Genomic DNA, 26,168 nt, shown 5'->3' with positions numbered 1-26,168 from the left:
GTCTTTCAAGCTTGCTTTAATATTACATTCGTTTTTTTCTCCTTTTGGTGAACTTAATAGAATGAAGAGATGGGGGGTTTTCAAATATAAAAGTTATACTCTTATTTATTTGCACATACTTCAGGAATTTGGTATTAAATATACAGTAATAGAAAAGGTGTGCTTATTGTACCCCGGTGATTGTCCCAAAACATCTTGTGCACAGTCAGAATAACACCAGATTTTTAACAATCTGTGGACAATTAAGACTCTTCAAAATCACGTTTTCTCCTCTTCAATTAACTATAATGGGAAAATTATATTATTGAGTAAGCAATTTAAAGTCATAAATGTTAAAAAAGGCATGCCTGCACATAATGAGGGGAAGCATATAAAACTACTGATATAAAATTACATCCAATATTTTTTAAATATTTATGCTATATGATAAGAGGACCATGCAGTTTTAGTACAGACTAGAGATCTACTGTACACATAATCCAGTATTAAAACACGGTAAGAGCCCATTTTGAGTCATTTTTCTAATGCATAACTCTAATCAGTCTTGTGGATGTTTTCATTTCCTTCATTATCTCAGAGAGTTTATGAACTTAATGAAGTTTACACTGCATCTACAACACAGTGCACATATGTGTCACAGTATTATAGTTTCAGCTTTCAAAAAGCTAAATGATCATGACTAAACCCTCCCAGTAAGACATCACTGCTGAACCTGGAAGACATTGATCTTGCTTGTGTTTTTCAGTGTCTGTCGGCGGTTGCAGAACCATACTCGCACAACTTCCCGGTCATAGTTTAGCTCTCTTGCAATTTCTGTAATCTCTTGGCCTGTGGGCAGGGCATTCTTCTCAAAGTAGGAGTTCAGGACTTCGATTGCCTGCGGCGTGAAACTGGTGCGCCGCTTGCGCTTCTTGGATGGCTCTCCGCCAACAAACTCCATGAGATTCTGCTGGCCTTTCTGATTCCAGTGCTCAGCTTCAGCCAACCACTTTTCCAACACGGGCTTTAGCTTCTGTGCGCTCTTTGGTGTGATGTCCAGCTTTTCAAACCTGTAGAACAAAAATAAACAACCAGTACTTCTTGCAGTGGACTATCCACTACATCATGGGTCATACCCTACAAAAGGGTTATGGCTGATTACACGGACTTGATTGTGAAGTGAGATTATTTGCATTCTGCATTAAATCTCAATGAACAGACAGATACTCATATGTGTGCAAATGCAATTCTTCACATTCTGTTAAACTCAACTCTTCCATGGAACAATTTTTTTATGACCCATTACAAAGAATGTTCTGATCAGCCACCAGCTGCCACTAGCACCAATTTAAATCAAATCAAATCAATTTTATTTATATAGCGCCAAATCACAACAAACAGTTGCCCCAAGGCGCCTTATATTGTAAGGCAAGGCCATGCAATAATTACGGAAAAACCCCAACGGTCAAAACGACCCCCTGTGAGCAAGCACTTGGCAACAGTGGGAAGGAAAAACTCCCTTTTAATAGGAAGAAACCTCCAGCAGAACCAGGCTCAGGGAGGGGCAGTCTTCTGCTGGGACTGGTTGGGGCTGAGGGAGAGAACCAGGAAAAAGACATGCTGTGGAGGGGAGCAGAGATCAATCACTAATCATTAAATGCAGAGTGGTGCATACAGAGCAAAAAGAGAAAGAAACACTCAGTGCATCATGGGAACCCCCCCAGCACTCTAAGTCTATAGCAGCATAACTAAGGGATGTTCAGGGTCACCTGATCCAGCCCTAACTATAAGCTTTAGCAAAAAGGAAAGTTTTAAGCCTAATCTTAAAAGTAGAGAGGGTGTCTGTCTCCCTGATCTGAATTGGGAACTGGTTCCACAGGAGAGGAGCCTGAAAGCTGAAGGCTCTGCCTCCCATTCTACTCTTACAAACCCTAGGAACTACAAGTAAGCCTGCAGTCTGAGAGCGAAGCGCTCTATTGGGGTGATATGGTACTATGAGGTCCCTAAGATAAGATGGAACCTGATTATTCAAAACCTTATAAGTAAGAAGAATTTTAAATTCTATTCTAGAATTAACAGGAAGCCAATGAAGAGAGGCCAATATGGGTGAGATATGCTCTCTCCTTCTAGTCCCCGTCAGTACTCTAGCTGCAGCATTTGAATTAACTGAAGGCTTTTTAGGGAACTTTTAGGACAACCTGATAATAATGAATTACAATAGTCCAGCCTAGAGGAAATAAATGCATGAATTAGTTTTTCAGCATCACTCTGAGACAAGACCTTTCTGATTTTAGAGATATTGCGTAAATGCAAAAAAAATGGTGACAAAGGTCAGTTTCAGTTTGTAAATGGGTCAAAAGTTAAAGTTGCTCCATCTGTATTTGTGCAGAATTTGATGCTTGTATCACCATTTGAAGGATTGTTTCAGTTGTCTGCTGCTCTAATAAGCCAACAGAGCATGAACCAGCTGCTGTCTGTTAGCTTAAACGTGTATATAAGACAACCCGAATTAAAGGAGAAATGCTGCTTTTAACAACCTGGACCTCATTTCTGGCATAAAATACGGTTGTTTACTCACCAATATAAGTTAGATAAAGCTGGGTATCATCTGCGTAACAATGAAAATTTAAGCAATACCGTCTAATAATACTGCCTAAGGGAAGCATGTATAAAGTGAATAAAATTGGTCCTAGCACAGAACCTTGTGGAACTCCATAATTAACTTTAGTCTGTGAAGAAGATTCCCCATTTACATGAACAAACTGTAATCTATTAGACAAATATGATTCAAACCACCGCAGCGCAGTGCCTTTAATACCTATGGCATGCTCTAATCTCTGTAATAACATTTTATGGTCAACAGTATCAAAAGCAGCACTGAGGTCTAACAGAACAAGCACAGAGATGAGTCCACTGTACCACAGGCTTTTAAGGTGGCAGTAATTAAACCATTACTTAAAAAGCCATCACTTGACCCAGCTATCTTAGCTAATTATAGGCCAATCTCCAACCTTCCTTTTCTCTCAAAAATTCTTGAAAGGGTAATTGTAAAACAGCTAACTGATCATCTGCAGAGGAATGGTCTATTTGAAGAGTTTCAGTCAGGGTTTAGAATTCATCATAGTACAGAAACAGCATTAGTGAAGGTTACAAATGATCTTCTTATGGCCTCGGACAGTGGACTCATCTCTGTGCTTGTTCTGTTAGACCTCAGTGCTGCTTTTGATACTGTTGACCATAAAATTTTATTACAGAGATTAGAGCATGCCATAGGTATTAAAGGCACTGCGCTGCGGTGGTTTGAATCATATTTGTCTAATAGATTACAATTTGTTCATGTAAATGGGGAATCTTCTTCACAGACTAAAGTTAATTATGGAGTTCCACAAGGTTCTGTGCTAGGACCAATTTTATTTACTTTATACATGCTTCCCTTAGGCAGTATTATTAGACGGTATTGCTTAAATTTTCATTGTTACGCAGATGATACCCAGCTTTATCTATCCATGAAGCCAGAGGACACACACCAATTAGCTAAACTGCAGGATTGTCTTACAGACATAAAGACATGGATGACCTCTAATTTCCTGCTTTTAAACTCAGATAAAACTGAAGTTATTGTACTTGGCCCCACAAATCTTAGAAACATGGTGTCTAACCAGATCCTTACTCTGGATGGCATTACCCTGACCTCTAGTAATACTGTGAGAAATCTTGGAGTCATTTTTGATCAGGATATGTCATTCAAAGCGCATATTAAACAAATATGTAGGACTGCTTTTTTGCATTTACGCAATATCTCTAAAATCAGAAAGGTCTTGTCTCAGAGTGATGCTGAAAAACTAATTCATGCATTTATTTCCTCTAGGCTGGACTATTGTAATTCATTATCAGGTTGTCCTAAAAGTTCCCTAAAAAGCCTTCAGTTAATTCAAAATGCTGCAGCTAGAGTACTGACGGGGACTAGAAGGAGAGAGCATATCTCACCCATATTGGCCTCTCTTCATTGGCTTCCTGTTAATTCTAGAATAGAATTTAAAATTCTTCTTCTTACTTATAAGGTTTTGAATAATCAGGTTCCATCTTATCTTAGGGACCTCGTAGTACCATATCACCCCAATAGAGCGCTTCGCTCTCAGACTGCAGGCTTACTTGTAGTTCCTAGGGTTTGTAAGAGTAGAATGGGAGGCAGAGCCTTCAGCTTTCAGGCTCCTCTCCTGTGGAACCAGCTCCCAATTCAGATCAGGGAGACAGACACCCTCTCTACTTTTAAGATTAGGCTTAAAACTTTCCTTTTTGCTAAAGCTTATAGTTAGGGCTGGACCATCCCTTAGTTATGCTGCTATAGACGTAGACTGCTGGGGGGTTCCCATGATGCACTGTTTCTTTCTCTTTTTGCTCTGTATGTACCACTCTGCATTTAATCATTAGTGATCGATCTCTGCTCCCCTCCACAGCATGTCTTTTTCTTGGTTCTCTCCCTCAGCCCCAACCAGTCCCAGCAGAAGACTGCCCCTCCCTGAGCCTGGTTCTGCTGGAGGTTTCTTCCTGTTAAAAGGGAGTTTTTCCTTCCCACTGTAGCCAAGTGCTTGCTCACAGGGGGTCGTTTTGACCGTTGGGGTTTTACATAATTATTGTATGGCCTTGCCTTACAATATAAAGCGCCTTGGGGCAACTGTTTGTTGTGATTTGGCGCTATATAAAAAATTAGAGAGAATTAGAGAGAGAATCTTGGAGGTGAACATGCTGGATGTGGAGGACCTGGGCTGGTGTGGTTACACGTGGTCTGCGGTTGTGAGGCTGGTTGGATGTACTGCCAAATTCTCTGAAACGCCTTTGGAGACGGCTTATGGTAGAGACATGAACATTCAATACACGAGCAACAGCTCTGGTTGACATTCCTGCTGTCAGCATGCCAATTGCACGCTCCCTCAAATCTTGCGACATCTGTGGCATTGTGCTGTGTGATAAAACTGCACCTTTCAGAGTGGCCTTTTATTGTGGACAGTCTAAGGCACACCTGTGCACTAATCATGGTGTCTAATCAGCATCTTGATATGGCACACCTGTGAGGTGGGATGGATTATCTCAGCAAAGGAGAAGTGCTGACTATCACAGATTTAGACTGGTTTGTTAACAATATTTGAGGGAAATGGTGATATTGTGTATGTGGAAAAAGTTTTAGATCTTTGAGTTCATCTCATACAAAATGGGAGCAAAACCGAAAGTGTTGCGTTTATATTTTTGTTGAGTGTAGATTGATCATATTTAAGATCGAAGCATTAAATAATGGTAGGGCTTCCTTGAGCAGCCTGGTAGGAATGGGGTCTAATAAACATGTTGATGGTTTGGATGAAGTAACTAATGAAAATAACTCAGACAGAACAATCGGAGAGAAAGAGTCTAACCAAATACCGGCATCACTGAAAGCAGCCAAAGATAACGATACGTCTTTGGGATGGTTATGAGTAATTTTTTCTCTAATAGTTAAAATTTTGTTAGCAAAGAAAGTCATGAAGTCATTACTAGTTAAAGTTAATGGAATACTCAGCTCAATAGAGCTCTGACTCTTTGTCAGCCTGGCTACAGTGCTGAAAAGAAACCTGGGGTTGTTCTTATTTTCTTCAATTAGTGATGAGTAGAAAGATGTCCTAGCTTTACGGAGGGCTTTTTTATAGAGCAACAGACTCTTTTTCCAGGCTAAGTGAAGATCTTCTAAATTAGTGAGACGCCATTTCCTCTCCAACTTACGGGTTATCTGCTTTAAGCTACGAGTTTGTGAGTTATACCACGGAGTCAGGCACTTCTGATTTAAAGCTCTCTTTTTTAGAGGAGCTATAGCATTCAAAGTTGTCTTCAATGAGGATGTAAAACTATTGACAAGCAAAGATGGGGTGAGGATCACCACTTTGTTAACAACTGTGTGAAAAATAGTCCAACAGTTTAAGAACAATGTTTTTCAATGTTCAAATGCAAGGAATTTAGGGATTCCATCATCTACAGTCCATAATATAATCAGAAGATTTAGAGAATCTGGAGAACTTTCTACACGTAAGCGGCAAGGCCGAAAACCAACACTGAATGCCCGTGACCTTTGATCCCTCAGGCGGCACTGCATTAAAAACTGACATCATTGTGTAAAGGATCTTACCGTGTGGGCTCAGGGACACTTCAGAAAACCATTGTCAGTTAACACAGTTCGTTGCTACATCTACAAGTTAAAAGTCTACCATGTAAAGTGAAAGCCAAACATCAACATCCAGAAATGCCGTCGCCTTCTCTGGGCCCGAGCTCATTTGAAATGGACAGACGCAAAGTGGAAAAGTGTGCTGTGGTCTGATGAGTCCACATTTCAAATTGTTTTTGGAAATCATGGACGTTGTGTCCTCTGGACAAAAGAGGAAAAAGACCATCCAGATTGTTACCAGCGCAAAGTTCAAAAGCCAGCATCTGTGATGGTATGGGGGTGTGTTAGTGCCCATGGCATGGACAACTTACACATCTGTGATGGCACCATCAATGCTGAAAGGTACATCCAGGTTTTGGAGCAACACATGCTGCCATCCAAGCAACGTCTTTTTCAGGGACGTCCCTGCTTATTTCAGCAAGACAATGCCAAGCCACATTCTGCACGTGTTACAACAGCGTGGCTTCGTAGTAAAAGAGTGCGGGTACTAGACTGGCCTGCCTGCAGTCCAGACCTGTCACCCATTGAAAATGTGTGGCGCATTATGAAGCACAAAATACGACAACGGAGACCCCGGAATGTTGAACAACTGAAGTCCTACATCAAGCAAGAATGGGAAAGAATTCCACCTACAAAGCTTCAACAATTAGTGTCCTCAGTTCCCAAACGCTTATTGAGTGTTGTTAGAAGGAAAGGTGATGTAACACAGTGGGAAACATACCACTGTCCCAGCTTTTTAGAAACATGTTGCAGGCATCCATTTCAAAATGAGCAAATATTTGCACAAAAACAATAAAGTTTATCAGTTTGAACATTAAGTATCTTGAAGAGGATTTGAAAATCATTGTATTCTGTTTTTATTTACATTTTACACAACGTCCCAACTTCATTGGAATTGGGGTTGTATTTTTAAAATGGATGCTGCAGTTGTGTTAAATTATGCATATGAAACAAAGTGAGAAGGAACACATATTGATTCAGTGAATTGGGTTTAGTTCAACTGCTTCGACTGGATTGGGACATTTCTACCCATTACTGAAATACAAAGAGGGTGTTGTGAAAGTGTCGTGACACGGACCCACAACAGGGGGCGTTAATGAATGGACAATGGATAAGCCAAAAGTAACAATTTAATGTTGTGAATCGCACAATGACGTACAGACAATAACAATATGGTGGACTGTCAATTATACACAAAGTGACGTGTGGGCAGGCTCGACGATAAAAGACGCCTGGCGAGAGAAGAGCCGGATCACACACAACTTCCACCACCAACGGAGCTGAAGAACACCGGAGCCGCCAAGCCCTGCGCCCCAGGTGGCCGCTGTCTTCAGCAGTCAGACCCGGTACTGCTGGCAGAGAACAGAGACAGTCCTGATGAGTGTGAGTTCGCACACTCAGTAATCCTACAGTCTGTACACAGTTAGGAGGGAGAACCTCCACCTCCAGAAACAATTTCACCCGTGCAGCTCCTGTTAGTCTCTTCCCTGGATGGAGTGAGAGGCGAAGACCGTCGCACTCCCACTATCCGCCAATCCAGCTTCAGACTGAGTCCACAGGAAAATGGCTGCACACAGAACAATGTTTAGATACAACAAAATCACAGCAGAGAAGGTTACCTGAATGGTAGCTGATTTCTCGGCGAGGAGGTGGAGTTGCAGTCCGGCCTTTATGGTGATGGTGATGAGATGAATGAGTGACAGCTGGTGCTGAGGATGAGTGACAGCTGTCACTCCCAGTGGCTCCGGCGCCCTCTCGTGCTTGAAGCCCGCACTCCAAGCAGGGCGCCATCTGGTGGTGGTGGGCCAGCAGTACCTCCTCTTCAGCGGCCCACACAACAGGACCCCCCCCTCAACGGGCGCCCGACCAGGCTTGTCTGGGTGCCGGGCGTAGAAATCGGCCAGGAGGGCCAGGTCCAGGATGAAGCTCCTCTTCACCCAGGAGCGTTCTTCGGGTCCATATCCTTCCCAGTCCACCAAATACTGGAACCCCTGGCCCTTTCGACGAACATCCAGGAGTCGGCGCACAGTCCAAGCCGGCTCCCCGTCGATGATCCGGGCAAGCGGCTGCGCCGGTCCAAGGGCACAGAGGGGAGAGGTGTGGCAGGGTTTGAGTCTGGAGACATGGAATACTGGATGTATCCGCAGTGAAGCTGGCAGCTTCAGCTTCACTGCGGCTGGACTGAGGACCTTCACGCTGGTGAAGGGTCCTATAAATCTGTCCTTAAGTTTCTGGGATTCCGTTTGTAGAGGTATGTCCTTTGTGGATAACCAAACCGCCTGCCCGGGCTGGTATGCAGGGGCCGGGGAACGCCGGCGGTCTGCATGGGCCTTAGCCCTCGTCCGGGCTCTGAGCAGGGCAGAGCGGGCGATACACCACACCCAACGGCACTTCCTCAGATGGGCCTGGACCGAGGGCACCCCGACCTCTCCCTCCACTAGCGGAAACAATGGGGGCTGGTACCCCAAACACACCTCAAACGGGGAGAGGCCGGTGGCAGATGAAACTTGGCTATTATGAGCATACTCGATCCAGGCCAAATGGTTACTCCAGGCCGTCAGGTGCGCGGAGGTCATGCAGCGGAGGGCCTGCTCCAGTTCCTGGTTCGTCCGCTCTGCCTGCCCGTTCGTCTGGGGGTGGTACCCAGACGAGAGACTGACGGTGGCCCCCAGTTCCCTGCAGAAACTTCTCCAGACCGGGGAGGAGAACTGAGGACCACGATACGAGACAATGTCCGATGGAATCCCATGCAGACGCACGACATGGTGGACCAGGAGGTCTGCAGTCTCCTGGGCCGTCGGAAGCTTCGGGAGGGCCACGAAGTGGGCCGCCTTGGAGAACCGGTCCACTATCATGAGGATGGTAATCATGCCCTGGGACGGCGGGAGGCCCGTGACAAAGTCCAGGACGATGTGAGACCAGGGGCGATGAGGCACAGGCAGAGGCTGGAGGAGGCCTTGGGCCTTGTGGTGGTCGGCTTTGCCCCTGGCACAGGTGGTGCAGGCCTGGACATACTCCCGGACGTCGGCTTCCATAGACGCCCACCAGAAGCGCTGCTGGACCACTGCCACGGTCTTTCGCACCCCTGGATGACAGGAGAGCTTGGAACCGTGACAGAAGTCAAGGACCACAGCCCTGGCCTCTGGTGGGACGTACAATTTGTTCTTCGGACCTGTCCCCGGGTCCGGGCTCCGTGTCAGGGCCTCCCGGACGGTCTTCTCCATGTCCCAGGTAAGGGTGGCCACGACAGTGGACTCGGGGATGATGGTTTCAGGGGGGTCTGACAGCTTGGTCTTGACCTCCTCTTCATGCGCCCGGGACAGGGCGTCAGATCGTTGGTTTTTTTGTCCCGGGGCGGTAGGTGATCCAGAAGTCAAAACGCCCGAAGAACAGCGACCAGCGGGCTTGCCTGGGGTTCAGACGCCTGGCGGTCCGAATGTACTCCAGGTTCCGATGGTCCGTGAAAACCGTAAATGGTACCGATGCTCCCTCCAACAGATGTCTCCACTCCTCAAGAGCCTCCTTCACCGCAAGAAGTTCCCGATTGCAGACGTCATAGTTCCTTTCAGCCGGGTTCAACCTGTGGGAAAAGTAGGCACATGGATGGAGAACCTTGTCGGACTCCCCGCTCTGGGATAGCACGGCTCCTATCCCTGAGTCAGAGGCGTCCACTTCAACTACGAACTGGCGATTAGGATCGGGCTGCACCAGAACTGGTGCAGTCGAGAACCGGCGTTTCAACTCCCTAAACGCGGCTTCGCACTGATCCGACCAGGTGAAGGGGACTTTTGTGGAGGTCAGGGCTGTCAGGGGGCTAACTACCTGACTGTAGCCCTTGATGAACCTCCGGTAGAAATTTGCAAAACCGAGGAACTGTTGTAGTTTCCTACAGTTTGTTGGTTGGGGCCAATCTCTCACCACCATCAGGGGCGACGGAGTTGGAGGAGATTATGAACCCCAGGAAGGACAAAGAAGTGCGGTGGAACTCGCACTTCTCGCCCTTCACAAACAGCCGGTTCTCCAACAACTGCTGTAGGACCTGACGTACATGCTTGACATGGGTCTCCGGATCCGGAGAAAAGATGAGTATATCGTCTAGATATACGAAGACAAACCGATGCAGGAAGTCCCGCAAGACATCATTAACCAACGCTTGGAACGTCGCAGGCGCATTGGTGAGGCCGAACGGCATGACCAGGTACTGAAAGTGACCTAACGGGGTGTTAAATGCCGTCTTCCACTCGTCTCCCTCCCGGATCCGAACCAGGTGATAAGCATTCCTAAGATCCAATTTCGTGAATATTTGGGCTCCATGCAGGGGCGTGAACACTGAATCCAACAGGGGTAACGGGTATCGGTTACGAACCGTGATCTCGTTCAGCCCTCTGTAATCAATGCATGGACGGAGTCCGCCGTCCTTCTTGCCCACAAAAAAGAAACCAGCACCCATCGGGGAGGTGGAGTTCCGGATCAACCCGGCAGCTAATGAGTCCTGGATGTAGGTCTCCATTGATTCGCGTTCCGGACGTGAGAGGTTGTACAGCCTGCTGGACGGGTACTCAGCGCCCGGTATCAAATCAATGGCACAATCGTACGGATGGTGTGGGGGCAGCGTGAGTGCCAGATCCTTGCTGAAGACGTCAGCAAGGTCATGGTACTCGGCTGGCACCGCCGCCAGATTGGGGGGGACTAAAACCTCCTCCTTAGCTGTCACACCGGGTGGAACCGAGGATCCTAAACACTCCCAGTGGCAGGTTTCGTTCCACTGAACCACAACCCCAGACAGCCAATCAATCTGGGGATTGTGTTTCAACACCCATGGAAAACCCAAAATCACTCTGGAGGTAAAAGGTGTTACATAAAACACAATCTCCTCCCTGTGATTTCCAGACACCACCAATGTCACTGGCTGTGTCTGGTGTGTGATTAGTGGAAGAAGGGTGCCATCTAGTGCCCGCACCGACAATGGTGATGGTAAGGCGACTAGAGGGAGCCCAACCTCCTTTGCCCATCTGCTATCCAGCAGATTCCCCTCTGACCCCGTGTCCACCAGTGCTGGGGCGTGAAGGGTTAGATCCCCGCTCAGGATCGTGACTGGGATTCGTGCAGAACTTCGGGGTTTCCCCGCGTGGGTGTTGTGACCCACCCTTAGCCCAGTCTCTAAGGACGAGTGCTGCTGTTTTGACCATTCGGGGCATTCTCTCTGTGTGTGCTCAGTTGAGCTGCAGAGAAAACACTCTCCACGGATCAGCCTCCTTTGTCTCTGATCTGATCGCTTTTTGGCCCTGCTCGTTTCCAGCAGGGGGAGCTGTTGTCACGTGGAGAGCCCTGGCAGTGGAGCGTGGGGAAGTCGGCTCACTTTCGGACCCGGGAGGAAGAGGGATGGCTTGTGCCTGACCACGCCCTTCATCTCGCTCCCGTCGGTGTTCTGTTAATCGGTTGTCTAACCGTATAACCAGGTCGATAAGCCCATCTAAATCCCGTGGCTCGTCCTTCGTCACCAGGTGCTCCTTAAGGACCAGAGACAGTCCGTTTACAAAGGCGGTGCGGAGCGCAACAGCATTCCAGCCGGCTCGCGCTGCCACGATGCGGAAGTCGACTGCATACTTCGCTGCGCTCCGACGCCCCTGCCGTATCGACAGCAGCACGCTTGAAGCGGTCTCGCCTCTATAAGGGTGGTCGAACACCTGTCGGAACTCCCTCACAAACTCAGTGTAAACCGTTAGGAGCCGTGAATTCTGCTCCCAGAGCGCCGTAGCCCAGGCGCGTGCCTCTCCTCGAAGCAAATTTATAACGTAAGCCACCCGGCTAGCGTCTGACGCGTACATGACGGGACGCTGTGAAAAGACGAGCGAGCACTGCATCAAGAAGTCCACGCACGTCTCCACACAGCCTCCGTACGGCTCCGGAGGGCTTATGTATGCTTCAGGGGAAGGTGGGGGGGTTCGTTGAACGACCAGCGGAATGTCTGTCTCTGGCACACGGTCAGCAGGAGGAGGTGCTGCAGTAGCGCCCTGAGCATGCGCGTCCACCTGGGCGGTGAGAGCCTCCATCCTACGATTGAGAATAATGCTCTGCTCGGTAACTAAGTCCAACCGAGCGGTAAAGGCGGTTAAGATGTGCTGCAGCTCACCCAACACGCCTCCTGCTGGTGCCTGTGCACCTCGCTCTTCCATTGGCTGTTCAAGCGATGGTTGACACCCCTCGGGATCCATGACGCTGGCCGAAAAATCCTGTTGTGAAAGTGTCGTGACACGGACCCACAACAGGGGGCGTTAATGAACGGACAATGGATAAGCCAAAAGTAACAATTTAATGTTGTGAATCGCACAACGACGTACAGACAATAACAATATGGTGGACTGTCAATTATACACAAAGTGACGTGTAGGCAGGCTCGATGATAGAAGACGCCTGGCGAGAGAAGACCCGGATCCCACACAGCTTCCACCACCAACGGAGCTGAAGAACACCGGAGCCGCCAAGCCCTGCGCCCCAGGTGGCCGCTGTCTTCAGCAGTCAGACCCGGTACTGCTGGCAGAGAACAGAGACAGTCCTGATGAGTGTGAGTTCGCACACTCAGTAATCCCACAGTCTGTACACAGTTAGGAGGGAGAACCTCCACCTCTAGAAACAATTTCACCCGTGCAGCTCCTGTTAGTCTCTTCCCTGGATGGAGTGAGAAGCGAAGACCGTCGCACTCCCACTATCCGCCAATCCAGCTTCAGACTGAGTCCACAGGAAAACGGCTGCACACAGAACAATGTTTAGATACAACAAAATCACAGCAGAGAAGGTTACCTGAATGGTAGCTGATTTCTCGGCGAGGAGGTGGAGTTGCAGTCCGGCCTTTATGGTGATGAGATGAATGAGTGACAGCTGGTGCTGAGGATGAGTGACAGCTGTCACTCCCAGTGGCTCCGGCGCCCTCTCGGGCTTGAAGCCCGCACTCCAAGCAGGGCACCATCTGGTGGTGGTGGGCCAGCAGTACCTCCTCTTCAGCGGCCCACACAACAGAGGGTTCCTTTCATGTGCATGTTTAACTGGAGCAGACACAAAATTTGGGTCTTTATATGCAATGCCTTGCAAAAGTATTCAGGTCCTTTGTATTTCACACATTTTAATTTATTTATGCCATTTCACATGCAAAAAGTAAATCAGGCTTCTCAATATAAACATTTCTAAAAATTACCTTCCTTAAACTCAAAGCAAATTTTGAGATTTTCTTTCACCAAAACATCAAATCCAGGCTTGCAGCTCAGATGTACCTTCTGGCAAACTGTAGCTGAACTTTCAGGTCTTCTTATTAAGAAAATTCTCCTCAATACCACTTCTTCATGAAGCTGTATAATTGGGGATACAAAATGCAAAATATGCACTGTGCACAATTTCTCCAATCACAGCCACAGAAACCTGTAACTTCTTCTGGGATGTCTGGGTGTCTTGGTGGCTTTCCTCACTCTTCTCCTTCTTGCACAGTCACTCAGTTTTTGAGAACTGTCTACTCCACACAGATTTAACATAGAGTGTCATACTGTTTGTAAGTAGAGTCAAAGTGACTTGGAAATGTTCATGTATCCATCCCCTGACTTGTCTGAAGAAAACTGGCAATAAAACTGATCATTTACAGGTATTATACCAGCGAGTTCCATTACTAATCAACCCATCATCTTGGCTTTCATATTTTTAATTAATCGATATCAAGCTGTAGAGATTTGCTTTGAGTTTAAGGAAGATCATTTCAGAAAGTTTTATATTGAGAAGTCTGGTTTACTTTTTGTATTTGAAATGGCAGAAATAAATTAAAATGTGTGAAATACTAAGGGGCTGAATGCTTTTGCAAGCCACTGTCATAAAAGCTGCTCTCTTGCCTCTGTGGTTCCTCGTTTTTCACTATTACTGTGGTAGCACATGGGCACAGTGGTTACCACTATTATCTCACAGCAAGAAGGTCTAACAGTCAAAGACCAACTATGCTTGGAGAGCTGTGGTAGTAAGGTTCCATTTTCAGAAAAGAAGCTCAAAGTGCCCAAGGCAATTTCTGGTAAAAGCAGACAACAGACTGATTCCTGCATTTTGAGTTCAAAATTGCTGTTGGCAAGCTGCATCTTTACCCCTTCACGCTCTAATTTTCATAAAGCAAAATGGCCGGCAATTACATCAAAATATGCACAATTTTGGATGCATATCTTTATACACAAAGGGCTAATTCTGTCTGTCTGTCTGTCTGGGATAAACTCCCAAACTATAATACGTAGACCTATAAACTATATATTTTCTGAATCCTCATGACTTGGGGAATAAACTGGTACCATTTTTTTTTTAAAGTTGAACGTACCCAAAAAATTAATGATTTAATCAATTCTCTTTATCTATTTATCTTTCATGGAATTACTGGGCAACTGGGTCAAGCTGCCCTGGTTGCCCAGGTCTATAGATCTATCGACCTTTAATCATGGAATTACTAGACAAGCAGGGCCATCTATATACATAAAGAGCTAATTCCGTCTGTCTGTCTGTCCGGGATAAACTCCCAAACTATAATATGTAGGTGTAAAAACTATATAGTGTATATTCTGAATCCTCATGACATGGGGAAAAAAACTGATACCATTTTTTTTAAAGATAGACCTATAGATCTATAGACCTTTAATCATGGAATTATTGGGCAACCAGTAATTCCATAACCCCAGTAATTTCATAGCCCTCACCCCCCACCCTGATGATGCCATCAAGAAAGCATGAGTAAATTGGTCAGAATTTTAATTACACCCCCCCCCCCCCACCCTAGACAAAAATAACTTTCACTTTAATTCTTTATGGTTACTGGACTAATGCTTTAATCTATTCTCTTTGATTCTATTCTCTATGATTCCTACCAGGCTGCTCAAGGAAGCCCTACCATTATTTAATGCTTCGATCTTAAATATGATCAATCTATCTTTGTTAGTTGGCTATGTACCACAGGCTTTTAAGGTGGCAGTAATTAAACCATTACTTAAAAAGCCATCACTTGACCCAGCTATCTTAGCTAATTATAGGCCAATCTCCAACCTTCCTTTTCTCTCAAAAATTCTTGAAAGGGTAGTTGTAAAACAGCTAACTGATCATCTGCAGAGGAATGGTCTATTTGAAGAGTTTCAGTCAGGTTTTAGAATTCATCATATTACAGAAACAGCATTAGTGAAGGTTACAAATGATCTTCTTATGGCCTCGGACAGTGGACTCATCTCTGTGCTTGTTCTGTTAGACCTCAGTGCTGCTTTTGATACTGTTGACCATAAAATTTTATTACAGAGATTAGAGCATGCCATAGGTATTAAAGGCACTGCGCTGCGGTGGTTTGAATCATATTTGTCTAATAGATTACAATTTGTTCATGGAAATGGGGAATCTTCTTCACAGACTAAAGTTAATTATGGAGTTCCACAAGGTTCTGTGCTAGGACCAATTTTATTTACTTTATACATGCTTCCCTTAGGCAGTATTATTAGACGGTATTGCTTAAATTTTCATTGTTACGCAGATGATACCCAGCTTTATCTATCCATGAAGCCAGAGGACACACACCAATTAGCTAAACTGCAGGATTGTCTTACAGACATAAAGACATGGATGACCTCTAATTTCCTGCTTTTAAACTCAGATAAAACTGAAGTTATTGTACTTGGCCCCACAAATCTTAGAAACATGGTGTCTAACCAGATCCTTACTCTGGATGGCATTACCCTGACCTCTAGTAATACTGTGAGAAATCTTGGAGTCATTTTTGATCAGGATATGTCATTCAAAGCGCATATTAAACAAATATGTAGGACTGCTTTTTGCATTTACGCAATATCTCTAAAATCAGAAAGGTCTTGTCTCAGAGTGATGCTGAAAAACTAATTCATGCATTTATTTCCTCTAGGCTGGACTATTGTAATTCATTATTATCAGGTTGTCCTAAAAGTTCCCTAAAAAGCCTTCAGTTAATTCAAAATGCTGCAGCTAGAGTACTGACGGGGACTAGAAGGAGAGAGCATATCTCACCCATATTGGCCTCTCTTCATTGGCTTCCTGTTAATTCTAGAATAGAATTTAAAATTCTTCTTCTTACTTATAAGGTTTTGAATAATCAGGTCCCATCTTATCTTAGGGACCTCGTAGTACCATATCACCCCAATAGAGCGCTTCGCTCTCAGACTGCAGGCTTACTTGTAGTTCCTAGGGTTTGTAAGAGTAGAATGGGAGGCAGAGCCTTCAGCTTTCAGGCTCCTCTCCTGTGGAACCAGCTCCCAATTCAGATCAGGGAGACAGACACCCTCTCTACTTTTAAGATTAGGCTTAAAACTTTCCTTTTTGCTAAAGCTTATAGTTAGGGCTGGATCAGGTGACCCTGAACCATCCCTTAGTTATGCTGCTATAGACGTAGACTGCTGGGGGGTTCCCATGATGCACTGTTTCTTTCTCTTTTTGCTCTGTATGCACCACTCTGCATTTAATCATTAGTGATCGATCTCTGCTCCCCTCCACAGCATGTCTTTTTCTTGGTTCTCTCCCTCAGCCCCAACCAGTCCCAGCAGAAGACTGCCCCTCCCTGAGCCTGGTTCTGCTGGAGGTTTCTTCCTGTTAAAAGGGAGTTTTTCCTTCCCACTGTAGCCAAGTGCTTGCTCACAGGGGGTCGTTTTGACCGTTGGGGTTTTACATAATTATTGTATGGCCTTGCCTTACAATATAAAGCGCCTTGGGGCAGCTGTTTGTTGTGATTTGGCCGTATATAAAAAAAAATTGATTGATTGATTGATTGATGATTCATTGATATTTACATTTACTGTTACCTATCTTTTGTGTGTAATTTTGTTATAAATTTGATTGCAAAACAAAGTCTGCACGAAGGACTTCAAGTGTGTTTGTCTTTTAACCAAGTATTTCCACTTAGTTTGGGGAGTCCATCTCTTGTAGTTCTGCTGGACAAACTTTAGCCCATTAAATATTACATTTATAAGACATCAGCAATGACAAAAACAAATGTTGGGCAATTGTTTTGATTAAAATGATTGGCATTTGGCCTATATCTAAAACAGGTTAACCTGGGCAGCGCCGGGTACCCAATGCTAGTGTACTATAAAGGCAAACTAAACATCCTTTTCTATGTATTTTGACCTGCTGAATTCAAATATTATTGTTGCCCAGCTGGATCTTTACCCCTTCACCCCTAATTTGCATAAAACAAAATGGCCGCTCATGAAGCTTTTCAAAAGTCTGCTTGTGCTTGCATTTGAAAGGAAAATAAAACTTCTATTTCTATGTATTTTGACCTGTTGAATTTAAATATTGTTGTTGGCAAGCTGTATCTTTAATCCTTCACCCCTAATTTAATATGCACTTGGAATGGCAATTTCAGCATCCTTGCACAGAGTAAAGTATCGTTGCCAAATTTCTTGCAACGCAAAGGTGTAGCCCTTTTTAGCAAAGTTTCAAGCTCTTTTTGAAGCCAGCTAGTGTAATGTCATGCTGTTGTGACGTTCTTTCAGAATTGCGCTTGAACACAGAGAAACAAGCTAAGTGGTATTTTTCTTCTGCTGCTATGCGATCACCACAACCAGCAACAGCAATGTGCAGATCATGATCAAAGCCTGCAGTCTTCAGTATCTTTTCATTCATCTTGAAGGTCTCAACATTGGGCAGAGTCTTGTCAGCCTTCTCCTCCTAGCAGAATATGCAAAGGGCCCATTTGAATGTACTGGGGGCAATTCTGACTCTTGCAGCTGGGCCAGTGGAGGGACCTGCAATGGGTTCCTCGGTGTCTTGAGACATTGACCTTTTCTCTAGTTTCCTAATATTTGTCTTGTTGGTGAACCAACTGTAACAGGATCTATGCCACTTTAGAGATGTCTCATCAGAACTCAATATCCTCTCAGTTGTGAGTTTGTTCTCCATATCTTTGAGCTTGTGACGGACTCTTGCACGATCCTGCAATGTAGCTCTTCCTTTGTTACGACCCTGAACAAGATTTTCTTTAGTGCAGTCCTGACAAATAATGCAGGCATCACTATCCTGAAGTACGCAACAAGAGAAAGTAGTAACAAGAGGAAGTCACTCCACAGTTTAAATGATGAATGCAGCTAATGTAAATGCTAGAGAACACAGACATTCAATTATATTATCTTACTACCTAACACTTTCAAGAATATATGCAAAGCAATCTAGTGACAAGGGACACTGGCAACCTAACACAGTGTGTATAAAGAGAATGAGCAGACAAGAGACAACACAAATCTAATCTAATGCTACTAAGTAGAATATATTATACTACAAAACCAATACCACAAGACTGGAACTTGTCCACACAAACCAACACACTAGAACATGAATATGCACAGATATAAATGAACAAAGTATCTCAGAGACTCCTTAACGTGAGTTTGAAAGGATGAACTCCACAAATATATCATGGAATAATGCAGTTTGATTGACCATGTCAATGCTGTGGCTGCTGCTGCTGCTGTTGAGTCACGGTGGCACCATGTGCCTGGCCACTGGCCAGTGAGGCCTGCCCTCTGGTATCAAAAGCAGTGGCCCTCTGATATTGAAGCTGTATACATTATCTGTGCTGTACTAAGCCAATTATATAGGTTTTCACATAGTATTATCATGATGTTTTTCAGCATTTGTAATGAAAAATACACGAGTCATTCACATGCCATCAAGGAATGAATATAACGATACTGTGATTATTAAATCCACAGGAGACGTTTTTCAGCAGGCTAGTATAAGTAAGATTGACCAATACATGCAATTGTAGGCCTGACTGTGCAGCAGAGGCATGGGAAAAAAATTGGTTTTATTATCAATTTCTTTTATAGAACAAACTTCTACAAAGTATGAAAACAGTAGGTGGCCATGTTGTTTCATGCATATTAGAGATGAAGGAGAGAAGATACAACTTGCAAATAAGAAACTACAGTATGAACCCAGCAGTTCAAAAAGCAATTCAAAGAGTTTTCATTGCATTTCTTGAGCAAAAACAAGCAAACTTTGGAAAAATATGAAAAACTGGGCGGCCATTTTGTTTTATACAAATTAGGCAGTGAAGGAGAAGAGATACAGCATGCTAACAACAATTTTTGAACTCAGCAGGTCAAAATTCATAAGAATCAGCCTGTTGTCTGCTTTTAACAGAAAATGCTTTGGGTAGTCTACTTTTATGAAAATAGAACCTAACTATGGTGACCTCTACCAAATGGAAGCATCCAAAACCTGTTTTTGACAAGGTGCTACAGTAAAGCTAAAAGAAGCTTGTATCTTGAGAATAATATGATAGGAACAAAAACTGGTACGAGCCACGGAGGTGGCCTTTTATGAAAATATAACTGGTGTACAGCTGTCATCATTAACAAGGTCTGTTCTCCTGATATGGACTTTCTGGCAGCATAGTGCAGATCCTTCTATCTGCCACGAGAATTTTATGTTGTTGTTACAGTGGTGAACATACTAACCTCAAGCTCATCTAAATGCTAACAGCAATAAAGAAATAACAGAATGCACACCGCACAGGGGTCCTTATTGTTACTGGATGTTTTAACCATGATAATTTAGTTCAAGTTTATTATTATAGCCATTTCAACAATATAATAAAATACAGTTGATAGGAATGTGCTTTGGTATGCTCACATATCTCACACTACAATGACAACAAAACATATACAAGAGAAGAAGCCAAAAATGCACATAAATAACAGTAATACACATAGTAGAGAAGCTTGAATCTTCGACTGGACTGTGTTGCTTGACGCAAGGATGTTTTGCTTCAAATCGCAGAAGCTTCCTCAGCTAAAATTCTTGTTCTGGTAGTCTGACTTCTGTCTTGACCCTTGTAGAAGAACCAAAGCATCCTTATCCTGCCAGCGGATAGATGCAGATACACGGTGGTCCTGAACACATCGGACTACGAGGCCAAGATCAACAACTTGCTCAGTGACTCCAATACATACAAGCGTTTGAAGAGAGACTGTTGTGGGCTGGGGTGTTTGGCTGGCTTTGTTTTTGTTTTCTGTTTCTCCCTCCAGGTGGTATGCGTTCAGGACTGAGTGGCTGACGTGGGGCTGAGTTTGAGGACCTCACCCTGATCACCTGTGGCTTGTTATCAATGTTGTGAAAGTGTAGGAACACAGACCCACAACAGGGGGCGCAAATGAACGGACAATGGAGTAAGTCAAATAACAAAGCTTTACTGTTGTGAAACTCGCACAACAAACACAACAGATAACAATTTCGTGAATAAGCCGAATTCCAATGGTGTTGTGTGGGCAGGCTCGAAGGTAGGAGACGTCTGTCCAAGTCGAACCGGAACCACTCGATTTCCACCGCCACCGAACCCCGGGAATACTGGAGCCGCCAAGTCCCGAACTCCCAGGTGACCACTGCCTCCGCTTGTCGGATCTGGTACTGCTGGCGAGAAACAAAAACAGTCAGAGGTGGGTGCGCTGCACCCAGCAACACGGACGGTGGTAACACCACCTCCCCCTCTCGTCAAGTAAACACTGAAGTGCAGGAGTGTGAGTACTTATCCAATACTGTCTCCTGCTGCTCTTCTCTCTCTCTGTATAAAGGCAAAAAGTATTCAAAGGTGATACAGTCGGCTGGATACGTTACCTCCTCGGTAGAAACGATATCTCGGCAATGAGGTGGAGATGCCGTCCTGCTGATATACCCCTCTGATGATTGCTGTCAGCTGTCTCAGGTGATGGGTGACAGCTGTCACCCTGGCTGCTCATGTGAGGCGGCAGCGCCCTCTGGTGCCTGGAGCCCGCACTCCAGGCAGGGCGCCCTCTGGTGGTGGTGGGCCAGCAGTACCTCCTCTTCAGCGGCCCACACAACAATCAAGTGCAGTTCATCAGGACTCACAGCTGTGGTGCATCTGTCTTGATCAGGGCATGTTGCATTTAAACCTGGAATACACAGTATGTAGTTGCCAGAGACTCGACTTTGTGACCAGACGTGTGAGATCGACGTTGGGAGAACAATCTCACCACTATGGACGCAGAGACCGCTCCAGGTTTGACGCCACGGTCTGTGAAAGAGGATTGGGTGAGGTCTCACGCTCTTCAGCATACTTCCTGAGGTATTTTGGTTTTTGTGACTTTCATGAGTAAAGTCAGTAAATTTGGTGTCCCTCACACCTTGTTATATTGAGTTGTTATGCTATGCTAATTGTCTAAATCAGCTTCTACTGCAGTGGAGTTTTGAACTGAGTTGTTCCGTGCCTGCGGGAAGAGAAGCTGATTTTACATTTAGGCCAGGAAGTGTTTTGCTGATTGTGTGCATCTTTGAGCTGTCTCTCTGTGTGGAGACTGTTGGACTCACCTTACGGTTTCTTCTTTTACAGACTCGGTTTGTCGCGGCCACTTGGGGGCTGTCAGCGGGGTCCTTGGGTCCAGAATTGCTGTGGCTCCGATCCTTTTGCGCTGCTGGGAGCGCGCCGTTTTTCCACCTCGCCAGACCGTTGACTTTTGGGTTATTATCACTTAATACACTATGTTAATTAAAACTTGTTTTCCTTTGAACCGTGCTCTGCTTCTTTTATGCTGGGTCCTGTCAAACGCTGCATCGGTTCTCCGCCCGCGTCCGACACATAACAGAGACCCCACAAGTGGCTATAAGAAAGAAATCATTAACTACCTCCAAAACCTGGAGAAAGAGGGACTCATCGACAGGCATGCATACTACAGACTGTACCCTGGGGACGCCACTCCATGCATCTATGGACTGCCCAAAATCCACAAACAGGACGTGCCACTCAGGCCTATTGTATGTAGCACAGATTCCATCACGTACAATTTGGCCAAGCACCTCAAGTGGATTTTGGCTCCTCTAGTGGGTAACTCAGACCACCATGTGGAGAACACACAAGATTTTGTGAACAAGATCAAGGACCTTCAGCTGGAGGAAGATGAAACTATGGTGTCATCTGATGTGACATCGTTATTCACCTGCATCCCCACCGCTGAGGCCGTCTCAGCTGTGAGGCAGAGACTGCTGGAGGATGTGTCTCTACTTGAAAGGACCTAACTCACACCAGACCACATCTGCCAACTCTTAGATATCTGTCTTAACACCACGTATTTCCTGTTTAGGGGGAACTACTACAGGCAGATCCATGGTAGTGCGATGGGGCCTCCGGTATCCCCCATTGTGGCCAATCTGTACATGGAGCTAGTGGAGAAGACAATCTTGACGTCGTTCATGAGCATCTCTCCCAGTCACCCGTTCAGATATGTCAATGACACATGGGTTAAAATCAAGCAACAGGAAGTTGAGGACTTTACAGAGCACATCAACTCGGTGGACTCCAATATCAAGTTCACACGTGAGGATGCCAGAAACAACCATTTAGCCTTCTTGGACTGTGATGTTACGATTGGCGAGAACAGGCAGCTCCAGACAGGGGTTTACAGAAAACCCACTCACACTGACCAATATCTGCTCTTTGGCTCAAACCACCCCCTTGAACACAATCTCGGGGTGATCAGGACTCTTCAACACAGAGCCCTACAGGTGCCCACAACTACAGAGGGAAGGGCTAAAGAACAACAATTTGTCCGGAAAGCCCTCACAATATGTGAGTACCCACGATGGTCCCTGGATAAAGTGCAGAAGTCCCAGAGAACAAAGAAACCAGACAGACAGGAGACCGACACAAGAAGAAGAGGAGTGTCTCTCCCTTATTTAGGAGGAGTAGGGGAAAAAATACAGAGGATCTTCAGACAGCACAAAATCCTAGTTTACTTTAAACCTGTTAACACCTTGAGACAGAAATTAGTTCACCCTAAGGACAGGATCCCAAGTTACAAACAGAGCAATGTAGTGTATTCTATCAGATGTCAGGAAAACTGTAACGAACACTACATAGGTGAGACTAAGCAGCCGTTACACAAAAGGCTATACCAGCACCACAGAGAGGGTGCCAGTGGACCTCAGTCTGCAGTTCATCTCCACCTTAAATACACTAACCACACGTTTGAGGACAAGGAAGTTAAAATCTTAGCCAGAGAGAAGAAATAGTTTGAGAGAGGGGTGAAGGAGGCATTGTATGTGAAACAGTTGAAACCCAGCCTTAACTGGGGAGGGGGTCTGAGACACGCTTTGTCCCCTGTTTACAATGGGGTACTCAGGTCAAAGCAGTTTCAGTCTTTTGTTCATGGTAATGAGTCATTCACGTCATCAGGACACTCGTCAGGAGAGCCGCCAGGAGAGCCATCAGTCCCATCGTTAGAAGGGACAGCTACCCTGTCATTAGGAGGGTGATAAATAGAGCACAATAGGTGCTAATTAAAGCAATTGTTTAGTCACTAGCCAATAGCAGTCTGCCTCTCGGTAGGAGGGGTCTGGTTAGGTTTAAAACTCCAGCTTTTGTGGCTTCTGTTTGTTCTTCTCTACAAGAGTCAAGACAGAAGTCAGACTACCAGAGCAAGAATTTTAGCTGAGGAAGCTTCTGTGATTTGAAGCTAAACGTCCTCGCATCAAGCAACCCAGTCCAGTCGAAGAGTCAAGCTTCTCTACTAAGGAATAAATGGTAAATGGACTGCATTTATATAGAGCTCAGACGCTCAAAGTGCTTTACAATTATGCCTCACATTCACCCCAATGTCAGGGTGCTGCCATACAAGGTGCTCACTACACACCAGGAGCAATAGGGGATTAAGGACCTTGCCCAAGGGCCCTTAGTGATTTTCCAGTCAGGCAGGGATTTGAACCGAGGATCTTCTGGTCTGAAGCCCAACACCTTAACCACTAGACCCAGAATTCTTGGGAGTGGAGCTTGTAAAACCTTTAAAAGAGTTTGCGCCCAGGAAATTGTTCTCTTTTGCTCTTTTCTTCTTTTCTCTTCTGCATCATTTGCTGTGCGCTTCTTGAGTCTAAAGATGCGGCCTAGCCGTCAAGATTTATGACTTTCTTTGTTTGAAGCCACATGCTGCTTAAAACTTAATTCTTGTTTGGGGCACGCCAACAAGAAATTACTTTGCTTTTCGACGATAACTTTTGCTCAACTTTTGTCAAGTTAAACGCGCAGGCACATTTAACTTCCTTTTTCGATTTTTCAAATTAAGACCTTTTTCTTCTTCAAATCCAAATTCCTCTTTTTTGAACATTCTTCTCCAAAGCCAGCTATTTTTGTACTGAATTTTGTTTCGACCCTGCTTCCAAAAGACGACGACGAAAGACAAATTTTTGATTTTTGAGAGAGAATAAATACGCTCAAACTCTTAATCTGATGGCCTAGATTACAGAGCGCTGCAGAGAAAAACATCCAGGTCAGCTGGGATGTCAACAGCGACTTGAACCACCACTGCAAATTCACAGCATAACAACAGAAAGCATCCCCGGTAACCAACGGAACTGGGCTGGTTGACCTGCAAAGCCTCTTTGTCAAGGTCCCTGAAAAGCTGTGTAACGGACGGACCGTTGACTGAACTGAGACGATTTCAGGACATGGCCAATGGAGACCAGCTGCACTGCGCCAAAGTAAGACCGGATTTTGTCACAATGAAACAGACTGGCTTTATTTAACTCTATTCAAAATCATTAATCTTCTCTCAAGTCAATAAATACCAAAGTAAATTCCCTGCTAAAATAGGACGAATCTTACTCCTAAAACTCCCGCTATGAAATCCAATTATCTGAATGTCATAATCACAGCTCATTGAAGGTTTTCATTATTAAATTTCTCACTGTGATATGTCCTGTTATTTAACTCCTGCCAGAGTTAAATAAATATCTTAAAAGTGTGAAGTTGTCTGTGATTTTTGTATGGTTTTACAGAGAGTGTAGGATCTGACCTGCGGAGCTTATGCCTGACATTTTGAGACTGATTTTAATATTTCTTATCGACTGACCCTAAAGTCAATGATATTATAACCTTGTTATAATAACATTCAGGTAGTGATAGGTGGTGCCCTTTTTTTTGAGGTAAAATTATCCACAAGTGATAATTTCAAATATTCCAAACACATTATATTCTTCCTGTGTTTCTCCTACACATGATAGAAGTGGGGCATGCCTGCTTGACTGACCCCAAATTTCCTCAGCTGACAGAGGAAATGTAGTCTCTGATGGGCTTTGGAAATAATGAGACTGGTGTTCAGATTCCATGATAAAGACTGATGGATGGTGGTGCCTAAGAAACAGAAGGAGGGAACCCACTCTACTTGGCCGTTAATGGAGATGAGAACGTACTGGCCTGGCTTTTTCCTATAGTCAACTATGAGTTCTTTGGTTTTGGCTGCATTAAGGATTAGGTTATTGCTTTCACACCACTGCACTATCTGATCGACCTCAGTCCGATAGGTAGATTCCTCCCCATCGGATATGAGGCCTTTACCAGTGGTGTCATCTGCAAACTTTAGTAGTTACAGACTAGGTGTTCAAAGACTTTCATGACAACAGAAGTAAGTGCAATAGGCCTATAATCATTAAGACAGGTTATGTTACTTTTCTTGGGCACTGTAATTATCATGGCTGATTTAAACATGCAGGTACAGTTGCTGTATTAAGAGACCAGTTGGAGCAAGCTTGTTTGCACAGTTCTTTAGTGTAGCTGGTGTCACACCATCCGGCCCAGCTGCTTTGTTCGTGTTCTGATGCCGTAGCAGTCTACGGACATCATGCTCCGTGATGGAATGGGGAGCACGCCCCTCACCCAACGGGGGTTAGGGTTAGGTTAGGGTCTGGGGTCCATTGTTCTCGAATCAGCAGAAGAAGTCATTAAGCCGCTCTGGCAAGGACGGGTCACAGTCAAGAATATGCCATTTGGTCTTGTAGTCAGTGATGGCCTGTAGGTCCTGCCAGACACCCTTACTGTTATGGTCTTGAAAGTTTGCTTTCAAGTTTGACTCCATAGTTTTAGCCATATTGACTGCCTTCTGGAGTTTGTATTTGAGAAGTTTGTATTGGCTCTTTGTCCCCACATTTGAAAGCATAATTTTTGTCCTTACACAGACGCTTCCATGTTGAACCAAGG

At 44.9% G+C, this 26,168-nt stretch overlaps 2 long non-coding RNA genes across 2 annotated transcripts; both read right to left on the bottom strand.

Annotated features, from left to right (window-relative positions):
• Nucleotides 1-820: 820 nt before the first annotated feature.
• Nucleotides 821-24,714, bottom strand: LOC117513122. The gene is made up of 3 exons (XR_004561464.1): nucleotides 24,702-24,714; nucleotides 24,562-24,570; nucleotides 821-1,049 (listed from the first exon to the last, which is right to left on the bottom strand). It is a non-coding gene; the product is annotated as an uncharacterized LOC117513122 (long non-coding RNA).
• Nucleotides 2,698-18,141, bottom strand: LOC117513124. The gene is made up of 3 exons (XR_004561465.1): nucleotides 18,009-18,141; nucleotides 8,637-8,640; nucleotides 2,698-2,708 (listed from the first exon to the last, which is right to left on the bottom strand). It is a non-coding gene; the product is annotated as an uncharacterized LOC117513124 (long non-coding RNA).
• Nucleotides 24,715-26,168: the final 1,454 nt, after the last annotated feature.

This window comes from Thalassophryne amazonica, chromosome 6 (genome assembly GCF_902500255.1).
Source record: "Thalassophryne amazonica chromosome 6, fThaAma1.1, whole genome shotgun sequence".
In the NCBI taxonomy this organism is placed as follows: domain Eukaryota; kingdom Metazoa; phylum Chordata; class Actinopteri; order Batrachoidiformes; family Batrachoididae; genus Thalassophryne; species Thalassophryne amazonica.
This window is presented reverse-complemented; position numbering and strand designations above follow the sequence as displayed.